The sequence below is a fragment of the Marmota marmota genome, unplaced genomic scaffold (genome assembly GCF_001458135.2).
Source record: "Marmota marmota marmota unplaced genomic scaffold, marMar, whole genome shotgun sequence".
NCBI lineage: Eukaryota > Metazoa > Chordata > Mammalia > Rodentia > Sciuridae > Marmota > Marmota marmota.
Window position 1 is genome coordinate 42,102,058 of NW_026000082.1, and position 11,468 is coordinate 42,113,525.

The window sequence follows — 11,468 nt, forward strand, 5'->3', positions numbered from 1 at the left end:
CCACAGTCTCAGATCTCACGGGACAGTTTCCCTCCCTCCCTCCCTCCTCCCTCCTCCCTCCCTTCTCCTTGGGCAGTTGAAGGGTTAAATCTGCTGTGAATAAGCAACAAAGCGGACAAACACCAAAGCAGTTTTCCTAATTCAACAAACACTGAGGGTCGGCTGAGGCCAGCACCTTCCTAGGCCCTGGGCACGCAGTGAAGGAGAGACACGCTCCTGGCTTCACGGAGCCTTCTTTCTGCTGGAGAGAAACAACCAGAAAACAATAAATAGAATAAGATATGTGTCATCTGGTGGATAAGGGCCACCTGCGATTTTAAATGGGGCGGTCAGAGAAGGTGACATTGAGAAAGAAGGTTCTGGTTGAGGGAACAGTCAGTGCAGCTGGTGCAAAGGCCCTGAGGCTGGGACGTGCCTGGAGGGTTCAAGGAGCAAGGAGCCAGCCTGGCAGGAGTGCAGTGGGGCGGGCCTGCCAGACACCGGGAGGTCTTCCGACTTCTACTCCAAGTGACTGGGGCGCCGCGGGGCCTGTTGAGCAGAGGAGGGCCTTGCAGGGACTTGTTTGAGCACAGTGACTGTGGCTGCTGTGGGAATGGAATGCAGGAGGAGGAGGAGGAGCTGAGCCAGAGCCCAGTGCAGGGAGCTGCTGCCTCGGGCAGGAGAGAGGTCTCAGCCCTGGGTGGGGCCGCGCAGGGCGAGCAGTGGTCGGGTTCTGCACATTTTGGTCCAGTTTCCTCCAGGGGAATAAGCAGGTGGACTGATCAGGAGTGTAAAGATGGTCCCAAGGTTTGGGACCTGAGCACCCGGAAGGACAGAGCTGCCCGCACTGAGCAGGGCATCCGGGGCCAAAGACGGCGAATGAGGGCAGATAGGACTGGGGCTGGCGTGGTACAGTTTGCCCCTGAACCTCTCCCTGCCTCGTGGCACACGGGGGCTGCGTGCTGATCATGAGCCTCGCTGCCATGCGCTAACGGTGGCCACTCCTACGGTGTGTGCGGGACTTTGTGGATTCACCTTTGCCCCTCTGCAGCCTCTTGCGGAGTCTTTTGTTCTCTCGAGACTGGCCGTGCCTTGTGTTGAAATGTCTGTCCCCCCACTAGCCAAGAGAGCGGGGCCCTTGTCTGTTTTGGCTGCACCCCCAGCGCCCAGACTTATAGTAGCTGCTCATTAAAAACATGGTTTGTGTCCCCGCATCCAGCCCAGTACTTGACCCCCCCCCCCCGGGGACTGGGGCTGATTCCTGGGCAGGGCCTGGCACCCGTCAGAGCCACCCCGGGCGAGGCCTAACACCGGGTTTTACTCTCCTCATTTCCAGACGAGGAAGCCGGGTCTGCAGGGTCAGGTGATCGCCCAAGGAAGGAAGAAGGGAGTGGCAATCCTTGGGTTAGTCTGACCCCTGAGCCAGTGCGTTCTGTTCCACTCTCTGGTCACACAGGTCCTTTGGCTGACGAGCTCTTGAGTCCATGACAGCACAAAACCCTCAGCCTCTCAGCCTCTCTGAGGCACGTCTAGACCACCCAGACGGAAGGAATGAGGCAGAGTCCACCCCACCCCGCCCCCTGAAGCCTGCGTCCAGGTGGCCCCTGCCTGCACTGTGCAGGGCCGTGGGGGGTCTTTCCTCCCCCTGCCCCCTGCCTGCAGCACCCATCTCTGCCCTCCTCTGCAGAATCCTTCCAGCCTCAGGAAAGATTTATGGGCACACGAAGCCCCAACCACCCAGCAGGCCCTGCCCTGCGACTCTGCACAATAAGGGTTCTGCCCACGCAGGCGAACCCAGTCACATCCTGGTGAACGTCAGTCACTGACGATGAGCGAGCCTCGGGCAGAGACGGGAGACAAATCAGACTGTCGGCCTCGACAGCCTGCGACCTTCCACTCCACCATCTTTGAGAACAGAAGAGTAGATGGAGTCCCTTCTCCAGCAGCCTGGGCTTCTCCAGGGGACCATGGCCACGAGAATGTCACCCCACGGAAGCCGGGATTTTGTGCACTCACAACTGTCCCCTCTGTGCTTCTAACAGTCCCTGGTACGGGGTAGGTGCACACACCCAGTCCTTTGTTGAACTGAAAACATTGCTCATCTATGACCTGCCCGTAACTCCTGCGCCGTCTGTTGGAGTCTCCCTCCACTGGATCGATTTAACGTTTCTGTGAAAACTCAGTTGGCTGCTTGTGCGTTCTCTGCTCTGTCCCACTGATCCATGTCTGTACCTCCACCGATTCAACACAGTCTGATTACGGTAGCTACATAATAAGCCTTGAAATCGGGTAGGCCAGTTGCTCCCACCTTGTTCTTCTTTTTAAAAATCATTTTAACTCTTATAGTTTCTTGGCCATTCCATGTATTTTGAGGATAATTGCATATATCTATAAATTATTCTGATGGGGATTTTTATAGCAATCGAAATGTAATCTATATATCAGTTTGGGGAAGTCTGACATCTTTATATTGTTGTCTTGCAACCCATGAACATAGTATGTCTCTCTGTGTATTTAGATTTTTAAAATTTCTTTCTTCAGTCTTTTGTGACTCTCAGTATGAAAGTCTTGTACATGTTTTGTTAAATTCATATCAAAGTATCTCATTTTTTGTTGTGATTTTAAATTGTAAATTATACTTTCAATTTCAATTTCCAAAAGATTATTTCTAGTATACTAAAAAAAGGATTTTTGTGTGTGGATCTTGTATCCCGTGACCTTGCTGAACTTGTTTATTAGTTACAGGAGTTTGTTGGTAGATTTCTTGGGGTTTTCTGTATGGATCATCATGTCATCTACAAATAAGGACAATTTGCTTCTTCCTTTCTGATCTATATGCCTTTTATTTCTTTTCTTGCCTTATTGCACTAGCTAGAACTTCTAGTACCAGGTTGGATATTAGTGGTGCAAGCAGGGATCCTTGTGGTATTCCCATGTTTTATGGGGGAAGTATTCAGACTTTTACCACCAAGTACATTGTCAACGTAGGCTTTGTGAAGCTGCCCTCTAAGGACGTCCCCTCTATTCCTGATTTGCCAAGATTTTCTTTTTATTTTGAATGACTATTGCAGGTTTTCAAATGATTTTCTACATCCGTGGATATGATTAAATGATTTTTCTTCTTTAACTGATAATATGGTAGACGACATTGGTTTTCAAATATTGTACCAATTTATGAATCAATTCTTCAAGAATTGCCAAATCTATGTTTGTGGGGTTGTTTATGATGTCTCCTTATTTTGATTTCTGTTGTCTGCATTGTCTGTGGTGATATTCTCTATTACATCTTTTATTTTGGTCATCAGTGTCTTTTCTCTTTTTTTTAGTTTTGCTTGATATTTGACGTGGCCAGAGCAGGGAGCTGGGCCCTGCAGGTGTGTGGGCCCGGCTCACTCCTCCTGGCCTCGTCTGGTGAGGAGCAGGACTGGATCTCGGCGGCAGCGACCACAAGGTCAAACCTGGAGCTGCATTGGGATAACGCTGCCCCGTGACATTGTCACATGGACTTGAACCTGGGGCTGGTTTAAAATAACACTGACACCGCGCAGTCTTTGGGGTCGGGCTTGGGTGATCGTCTTCCTGGGTTTGTTGTCTGCGTGGTGGATTGACACCAGCAGGAAGTCCAGAGGCAGGCGGGGTCCCTGTTGTCCGGTGCGCGGTGGCCGCCTGGGAGGCTGGTTCTCAAGCGCTCCTCTTCCCAGCCCAGACCTCACCAGGCTTCCCTCCTTACTACGCAGGGCTGCCCGGGCATCGCTGATATCACCAGGGCCCTGTGGGTTTAGAACGGACGCGCCTCCAGGCCCAGGAGCCAGGCGGAGGACCATCGGGCCTGGGGTTGCCATGCACCTCCCACGAGGGCACCATCCTCCTTGGCTCTGGTCGGTTTCTGTGGGTGCACCCCAGGGCAGGCTCCCGGCCCTCTCCCGGGTCTTAGGGACATGCTGACTTCAGACAGGCGGCCCAGCGGGGTCTTTCCTCCGTGTCTTGGGCAGAGAATGTTGCCGTGCTGTTATCTGCATCCTGGTCAGGAGCGTTGGCTCAGGCTGGGCTCTGGGCAGGCTCCAGGCTATGAGGTAGGAATTTGGGAATAAAGGGGAGACACTGCGCTTCAAAGGAAGTTCAGAAACCATCCAGGAGGTTGCACCCGAGCCCAGGAGCGTGAGTACCATGTGCAAGTTCAGGGAAACTGGGTGAGATGGGTAGCTCTCCCCTGCCTCCGCCTCAGGGTGTGTGCTTGTCGGCTTGGGCACTGGGAATGGAACCCAGGGCACTTTACCCCTGAGCTAGGTCCCAGCCCTTTTTAAGTCAGGGTCTCCCTAAGTGTTTAAAACCTCACTGAGTTGCACAGGCTGGCCTCCAACTTGTGATCCTCCTGCCACAGCCTCCGGAGCTGCCGCCACACCTGGCTCTGTTTTTGTTCTGTGGCGCTGGGGATCGACCCAGGGCCTTGTACCTGCCAGGCAAGCGCTCTCCCTCTGAGCCACATCCCCAGCCCCCTGCCTCCCTGCTAGTCCAGCCCCCAGCACTGCCCTCCAAGGGCTGCCGTCTCTCCCTGTGGACGAGGGCACATTTGCTCTGTCCCCCGGGAGGCGCCCCATCCTCCTTCAAATATGTACCTACCTTCCCCACTAAACCTGTCCATGCCTTTGATGGACAGGTGCTGAAATTCCTTTCTGTCACGTCCTGAGTCATGTCCCTGGGAGCCGTGTCTTCTCCCACGACAGCCGGGGCCCGACCTGCGTCTCCTCTCAGAATCCTCGCATTTGCCCCAGAGAAGGGGCTGTCCGTGTCGTTTTGCAGGCAAGGAAACTGCGGCTCAGAGAGGGTGAGAGATGGAACCACATCACCTAAGAGACCAGGATGACAGCCCAGACCTAGCCGTCTGCAGAGACAGGCCGCAGGCTTGCCTAGGTAATTGGGAGAGGGGATAAAAGACCCCAGAGTCTCTGGTCTTTTATGCATTCAACAGACATCTGCAGAGGGACCCTCTGAGCCAGGCAGCGGGGACACAGAGAGACAGCGCCCAGAGGAAATATCTCTCTACTGTGTGCGGGTGGACAGATACGTGCACATGGACATGGGTGTGAGGACCTGTTGAGCTCTGTGTGTGTGTAGAGAGAGACAGACAGAGACCGTGTGCTCCCCGCAGGCTGCAGACCCAGGTGGTGTTGCAGCGGGAGTCCAAGGCCGTCTTCCCCTTGGAGGATGTCAGTCCTTCTTCCCTTAAAGCCGTTGCCTGATTGGACAAGGAGGGGATATGGGGAGCAAGGGCAGGCACCCATGCAACCTGCTGCAGAATGAGGGGGGGTCACCACCCCGTGAGAAGCAGACAGCCAGGAACGCCTACCTGTAAAAGCCACAGGGCCATCTGTATAGAGCTCAGGGGACTCAGGGACCCCTGGAGCCTGACGGGGAAGCCACTCTGACGCTCCTGGCTTCATTCTCCCTTGGTGACTCATCCTTCCTTTTCCCCTTGCCCGCCCACCTGCCCTGGCCAGGAGGCAGGTGACGCTTCATTGACACAGCTGCCCTACACCCACATGCTCTCACGGACTCTTCCAGAAGGAGGTGGCTTGGCAGAGGCATCAGGGTCTGCTTATCAGTGTGCGGGCGTCCTGCCCTTCCCTGAGCTTCCAGCACCTGTCCCACCCGCCCGCCCCAACACCCCTCCTCCTGGGTCGCATAGTTCTCTGCCTGCAGGAGGCCAGGATCTCCTTGTGGACTGGCCAGTGTGAGTGGTATTGAGTACCTTGACCCACTCACGTGTGCATCCCACGGTGCCTTTATATCAGTGTGCATCTCTTAAAATTGCCACGTGTATCAAACGTCCAGAGGAGCGTGTAAACATATGTGCACTTTCGGGAACAATATTAAAGTGAACACCACGTAAATGCCACCCAGCTAATGAAACCGAAAGCCTTCCGTGTCTTTGAAGATGTTTGGGCATGTCCCTGACCACTTCCCCCTGCCTTCAGAATGAACAATTATGCAAACCTTTGTGATCATCATTCCCTTGTTTGCTTTATGATTTTTACACTATTGTTTAGTTTTGCCTTTGTGTTTGTGGCCTTTACGTAAAAAGAAGCACACTTTGTTCCTTGGCGTCTTGTTTCTTTTACTCAAACTGTGTTGGTGAAATTCATCCGTGTTGATGTTGTGGGCTATAAATTGTTCATCATCATTACTGTCTGACATCCCATCATATGAATATGAGACAATTTAGTTTTCTGTCCTACGAGAAATGAGCATTGTTTCCAGTTGTTAGATAATATGACCAGTGTTGCTAGGAATATTCCTGTGTCCTAGGGTACAACACGAGGAGTGATTTGATTCTCTAGGAGTTGAATTTATGACATAGGGTGGGCATTGTCAACTTTATTGGGTAGCAATACTGTATCAATTTATAAGGTTCCAGGGGCTCCATACCGTCGGCAACAGCTCTACTGTATGTATGTGTGCATTTTTGCCTACCTGGTGAGCATGCTCTAGTATATCATTATGGCTTCAACTTGGACTTCCTTGATGACTAACAAGGTTGACTACCTTTTCACTGGCTTATTGGAAAACGGTGTTTCCTACTTTGTGAAGGGACTAGTCAAAGATTTGTCTTTTTTTCCCCCCAGTACTAGGCTGGTCATCAACTTGTGATCCTCCTGCCTCAGCCTCCTGAGTAGTTGAGGTCACTGGCCTGCTCCTGTACCAGGTCGGTCTTATTTTTCTATTTGATCGTTCCCTTTTCTTTTTCTTGTGCTTATCGAATGGTAGGAGTTGTTTATATATCCCAAATATTGGTTCACAAAGAGTAAAATAATAAAGGAAAAGAACAGGGGCTGGAGATGTGGCTCAAGTGGTAGAGTGCTCGCCTGGCATGCACGGGGCACTGGGTTCAAGCCTCAGCACTGCATAAAAATAAAATAAAGATATTTAAAAATTTTTTTTTAAAGAATGGTACACTACATTAAAACAAAGAGTGTCTTCGAATGAAAAGATAGATTAACAGAGTAAAAATATAAGCCACAGAGTGAGAAACAGTATATTTTTTAGACAAGTAAGTGAAGACAGACAAGTATTTAGGATTCATAGACAACTCCTATTATTCATAATAAGACGTCTGGCCCCCTGTTCTGTGTAATTGAATTATTTGTATATTTCTGTAAAAGTTATGCATTATTGGGGGGGGGGATGTTGAGGATTGAATTCAGAGGATCTCAACCACTGAGCCACATCCCCAGCCCTATTTTGTATTTTATTTAGAGACAGGGCCTCACTGAGTTGCTTAGTGCCTCCCTTTTGCTGAGGCTGGCTTTGAACTTGAAATCCTCCTGTCTCAGTCTCCCGAGCCGCCGGGATTACAGGTGTGCACAACCACACCTGGCTAGTAACACATTATCTTAATCACATAAACTTTTACAATATGCCCTGTCTCAGCTCTCCATACGTCTATGTAAATTTTAGAATCAGCTTGTAAATATTTCTCTCTCTCTCTCTCTCTCTCTCTCTCACACACACACACACACACAAACACACACACACACCCTTGCAGAGATTCTGATTGGGTTTACTTTACCTTGTGGATCTTGAGGAGAATTGCCATCTTTTCAATATCAAGTCTTCTCACCTATGAACATGGTATAGCTCTGTTAATGAGATCTTCTCCATGAAGACTTTGCACATTTCTGTTAATATTTATTTGCTTTTTATTATTCACTTTTTGATGCTATTGTGTTATATTTAAAGTTTGTCATTTTCCGTTTCTTCTTGGTAGGTGGAAATAGGGTTGATTTTTGTATGTTGACTTTATAGTAAGGGTCTTGCTAAACTCTCCTGTTAATTCTTGTAGTTTGGAGATCCTTTGGAATTTTCTAACTATATAATAATTCCTTTCTAATATTAAAGTTCAGTGGCAAGAATCTTCTGTTCAATGCTGAATAAAAATAACGAGAGCATTCTTGTCCTGGAAGGAATTTAAACATTTTATCATTAGTGTGAAATTTGGTGCCATAGCCACACTTCTGTTATCCTTTGCTAGAAAAAGCCGATGTCGCCCTGAGCAAACTGCTCCTGTGAATCATTTAAACCAGCAGCACAAGACTGATTTACCTAAAATTTCCCTCATCTCTTTCTTCCCTTTTCCAGACTGATGCAAATCAACAGATTACTGGCTACTGCGGTTTCCTGAATCATTTCTCCTAAAGATAAAAGGAGCTTAAAACTGTTTTGCCAATGCTTGTGTATGTGTGTGGGTTGGGGGAGATGGCTAGGGATTGAACCCAGGGCCTCAACCCCAAAACCTGTTTTCAGTTAAGATGGTCTTTAGGATATAAGCCCACCGTCTTCTCTGCCTTGCTCGGTCATGGAACACATGGCTTCAACTTGTCCTGGAGTCATCAAGCACTTTTTGGACAGCGACTAAATGGCTTTGGGTTTGGTAACAATGTGGGTTTCTTGTAGATCTGTAGAATGACCTAGAGGGCGTTCAAAAACCCAAATCACTGCCCGGTCCCCCAGGTTTCTGACTCAGACGATCCAGGTGGAGCCTAAGGGGTTTCTCACCAGTTCCCGGGTGGTCCAGGGACCACACTTTGAGAACCGCTCTGGTACATAGTCTTTACTGGGTTAAAGATGTTCCTTTCTAGGCTTATTTTAAAATCACAGGTGGCAATTTTATCTGCTGGGTTTTTTTTTTTTTTTTTTTACAATTTATTGAGGTGATCACGTATTTTTCTTCTCTCTATTACTCTGTTGAATTGATTTTTCTAAGGTAGAGCTGGGGGTCAATCTCATGAGGTCTGACAAGGTCAATCTCATGAGGTCACCCAATATCGTATCTTTTTTAACAACTCAGTTTGCCATGGTTTTGCACAGGGACGGACGCTGTGTCCCCAGGTTGCTGTCTTGCTGTCTTGCTGCTTTGCTGGGGGTGGGTCCTACCTCAGGTTAGCGGTGACATGTGGCAGTTGGAGCAGCTTCGGTTTGTCCCAGTTATTATCATGGCGTCCCCTCTTGCCGCTGACTCCTCCACCTGCCTGTGAGCTCCTCCACCCGCGGGTTCCCCATCTGTTGCTTCTGAATTCCCAGAGTCTACGACCGAGCTGGACACACAGTAGGGCAAACTGTGTCCCTATTGGGTTTGAGGACCAAGTAGCTGCCTGCAGAGGACAAATGAACCACTAATCCCGCAGGGGTGGAGAATAGAGGAAGGAAGTGTGTGGGCCCTGCTTCTGCCTGGCGCACTCTGGTCCTGAAATAACCCCGAAGGTGGGCGCCCCATCCTTGTGCAGACGAGCAGCCCGAGGCTGAGCCACGGGAAGTCTCTCATGGAGTGTACACTGTAAGCTGCGTTAGGACCCTGCTGCTCTTACAGAGGCCCACATAGGGCGAGGTCACTTTGCACACCAACCCCCTTTGAGAATGAGAATTGGAGGGCAACTCTGGTACCCTTTTTGCACTGGTTGCTGGGAAACTCAGGTCCAAATTCTGGGTTTGCCCACATGCCATAGGTCGGTCCTCACAGTCACATATGTGCTTGCTTTTTTCCTGAGGACTTTATTTCTTGGAAATCTTCCCTGCCCGATGCCTTTATTGTTCTCTACTTTTTAATCATCCATTTTCTGAATACATTCAACTCCCTTGAGGACACATCTGGGAAATGGTTAAATAAGTGGAAAATACACAGATGTGATGCTGAGCTGCCGGCACCCTCTGGCTCAGTGGCACTCAGAGAACCACTTCTTTGTGCCGGGCCTGCCCAGCCTGCTCAGGCCCCTGCCTGCTGGAGCCCTGGGAGCTGCCCGGGGCAGCGGTGACTTCCCTGAGCGAGGTTTTTCAGATTAAGATAATTAAGGTCGAGGTGCAGTTTCTCAGGACACTGAGACTCGTTGAAAGACCCAAGAAAGGTTCAAAGAGGACCGGGAGCTGGCTTCCATGTTGGCCTTAAGCTCTTCCAAGACAGAGCTGCTTCAGAGGCTGGCTCGGGGGCTTCTCCTCTGGTGCCCAGGGCCTCAGCCGGGCTTCTCCAAGGTGCCCGCCTTTCAGGGAACTCTGAGGGTGACTCTCGCCCCCCGACAGCCTATCAGAAACAGGTCACCTCACCAACACAGCAACGAGATGCAGGAAACCAGGGCCCCCAGACCTGGGCCCCAGGATTAGGGGACACATTTGGGGGAACAGAGAGCCCACCTCCTGCCCCTGTCCTTGTGGAATCCCGTCCACCTTGTCTTCAGTCCAGGGGAGTGGCTGCTGGCACCCTTGGTGGAAACCAGGGGACACACAAACCTCCTTTGTTCATCAAGACTCGCTTGTAGCCAGTCCTCCTAAGTGTCTAACTGTGACTTAAAAGTGTATCATCAAGAAAAAGTGAGAGGCTCCTTGGGTGGCGTGCAGAGCAGCTGAGACTTCGGAGCCAAAAACATTTGTGTTTTTAGTTTCCTGGGGCAAGTGACTTCATGGTGTGTCCTCCCCCATCTTGTAGTGGCAGTTCACGGGGTGCCAGGTACTGTGCCAAGCACTGCCCTGTGACCTCTTGCACTGCTCACAGCAATTCCCTGAGATCCGTGCTATTACTCTCCCCTTCTTACCAACAGAGGAGAGTAAAGTTCAGAGAGGTTAAGTAACTTGTCCAAGGTCATACAGCTGGCAAGTAGCAGAGCCAAGAAGCACATCCTGGCAGTCTCTGATCTGTGCTACAGCCTTTGCCACTAGTTGCCTGGGGCACTCGGAGTATGTGCTCAATGAGCATCTAATGAATTCAAGAAGAGTGTCCTTGACAGGTGGCTCCCAGTACCAACCCCCACCTGCAAGGCTCTCGCTCATGAGCAACGGGCAGGTACAGGTTGGCAATGCACTTGCTCCTGCTTCTGCAATGGGACACCAGTTGCACATTTGTTGCTTCATTGCCCGCAACACAGAGAAGCAGGAAAGACGGAGGGGCACTTCCCCAAATGGGGGCTGTGTGTGTGTGTGTGTGTGTGTGTGTGCTTGCACTGACGAAGCCCTTGACTCATTAGTCTCTCTCCAGGAAGCTACTTACTGTGGCTTTGGGCCGCGGCCACAGAGCAGAGCTGCAGCATTAATGGGCTGGGGTGGGGCTGGGCCGGGCTGGGGCAGCAGCCTCAGCCCCTAGGACGGACTAACAGGAAGAGAAGGAGAAAGCCAGACCCACGACGCCTTCTCCTAAGAAAGAGGACTTGCCCTGTCCTCCTTCTTTCACCTGTGGATCTACAAAGAACAAACCCATCCCCGATGCAGAGTGTGTCTCTGACTGTGGGCGGCGGCTGCCCAGCCCCAGGCCTCACTTCCCAGAGCCCCTTGTGTCCTGCTGTGTCCCCTGAGCTACAGGCCCCTGCCGCCCTGGGCCTGTCTCAGGGGGTGTGTCTTCTCCCTGCTGCGGGCTGAGGGGAAGCCACACTTGGGGGACTCCATTGCCTGGGTCCCGAGAGACGGGGGGGGGGGCACAGAGCCTCCCGCCCCACTCACCCGCCCCTGGGCCA